The sequence below is a fragment of the Orycteropus afer genome, unplaced genomic scaffold, assembly GCF_000298275.1.
Source record: "Orycteropus afer afer isolate SDZICR_OR568_19922 unplaced genomic scaffold, OryAfe1.0 scaffold00030, whole genome shotgun sequence".
NCBI lineage: Eukaryota > Metazoa > Chordata > Mammalia > Tubulidentata > Orycteropodidae > Orycteropus > Orycteropus afer.
Window position 1 is genome coordinate 7,694,211 of NW_006921617.1, and position 2,227 is coordinate 7,696,437.

A 2,227-nucleotide genomic window follows, 5' to 3' on the forward strand; every position below is an offset into this window, starting at 1 on the left:
CAATTGGTATTGCTGCCATTTTGTTATGCTTTCTTCAGTAGTATTAATGATTTCTTTGTTCTGCTTAATTTTCTGTGCTGAGTTCTCTTTGTTTATGGGTTTTCTATTCATATCTTTTATTGTTATTGATTTTGTGTTTACTAAGTCTTTTTTATTTTCTTCTTCTTTATTTTGGTGAATAGATTCATTAATTTTCTTTGTAGTTACTCTGAAATTTACCTTTATCTTCCTAAGTTTAAAAAAATTTGTTATATCTTAATAATCACTTCAACTTCCTTGCCATGTGGAAGTTTTATAATTACACCACTTATTCCCCAATTTTTTTTTTTTATTTTTCACTTTTATTGTGGTGAAAAAGTACACAACAAACTATTTGCCAACATAACTTCCACATTTACAGCTCAGGGACATTAGTGACATTTTTCATGTTGTGCCACCATTATTGCTATTCTTTTCCAAAATATTCCACCACCACTAACATAAACTCAATGGCCTACAAAAATAAGCTTCCCCTTTTCCCCTCCCTCTTACCCCTGGTAACCACTAATAATCTTCGGTGTATATATATAATATATATATATATATTATATATATATATTCCATCCTATCTAGAAAATCCACACACAGACATCCATGGTACCAACAAAGAAAGTTCCCAAAAATATGGAATGCTTCACAAATTTGCATGTCATCCTTGTGTAGCAGCCACGTTAATCTTGTCTGTATCATTCCAGTTTTAGTATATGTGCTACCAAAGTGAGTCCAATTCCCCAATTTTGTTTTGAAGTTGTCTTCATTTACACATTGACACCTTTGGTTCCCTGTTTTCAGTTTTGCAGCTTTATTTTACTTTCGAGAACTCTTTATCTGAGTTGATACCTGGATTATGCTACTGCGTATCTTAATCTTGGGTTGTTTTCCGATGTCATTGGTTCTTTGTCCACAGTACTTTTTGTAAGGTTGATCTGGATTTTACAAATTTTCCTAATTTCTGTTTTTCTGGGAATGTTCCAGTTTTGCCATCCTATTTGAAAGACAAGTTTGATGGATATATGATTTCTGGTGGGCAATTCTTTTCTTTCAGAGTTTTACATATGTTATCCCATTGCCTTCTTGCCTTATGTCATTTCTGTTAAAAAATCAGCTATTAGTCTTATTGGTGACCCTTTGTAGGTGATATTTCATTTTTCACAAGCTTCTCTCAGAATTCCTTCTTTGTCTTTTTTTTTAGAAATTTTAATTATACTATATCTTGATGAATTTCTTTTGGAGTCTATCCTGTGTAGGGTACATTAAGCTTCTTAGAAGAAAACCTTCTCATCTTTCATGATATTAAGTTATTGGCAGGAAATTTTTCTGCCAATAAATATTCAAAAATTTTCTGTGCACTCTTTTTCCCCTTCCTCTTCTTGAATTCCTATTATGCATAAATTCTTCCTCTAGATATTGTCCACATAAGTCTTAGGTTTTTTTCCTTTCTTCAGCTATTTCACTAATTCTTTCTTTCATTAATTCAATTCTACTGTGTCCTTCCATTAATTATCTATTGCTAAAATTTTATTGTTAATTTTCTGTATTTCTAGTTGTTGGTGTTGTATGGTTTCTAATTGTCTATTTGTTTTGTCATTTTGTTCTTGTATTGTTTTCCTACTTCTTCTAGGATTTTGTCCGTGTTTCCCTTGATTTCTTTGAGGATCCTATCTATATAAGTCTTTTGAATTCCTTATCAAGTAGTTGTATTATCATTTTTTCCTCAGGAAAGTTTTCTGCCCCTTTGTTATGCTCAACTGTTGGAGCCATCTTATCCTGTTTCTTCATATGATTTCTTATTGTCTGCTGTCTCCAAGGAATTAGGTGTTAATTTATTTATATATTTCTTGACTGTATGTATGTTTGCTTTGTGCTGATTCTTTTAGTTTTGTTTTGATGTATGTGGAGATTTGCTTCTTCTCTTTCTCTTTAGAATGTCTTTCTTCCTTTGTACTATTTTAATAGTTGTTTTGTGGCTCTAATCTGTGTGTGGCTTTGGGGGTATCTATTGGCTGGGTGTGATTTCTTCTCACTAGTAGATATGGTGGGTCACAGCTATGTACAAGTCCTTTGTGGTTAGGCTAATATGTCTTCCCTTACTGGATTGAGTGCAGATGGAAAAACAGGTCTTTCCCTGATATTTGGTCACAAGTATTGGGTGATCAGAGTTCCTCCACAGCCCTTGTGTGACCATTGG

At 32.8% G+C, this 2,227-nt stretch overlaps 1 non-coding gene across 1 annotated transcript; it reads right to left on the reverse strand.

The window, feature by feature from the left end:
• Positions 1-657: 657 nt before the first annotated feature.
• Positions 658-764, reverse strand: LOC122149530. Its single transcript, XR_006163181.1, has one exon. It is a non-coding gene; the product is annotated as a U6 spliceosomal RNA (small nuclear RNA).
• Between the last annotated feature and the right edge of the window lie 1,463 nt (positions 765-2,227).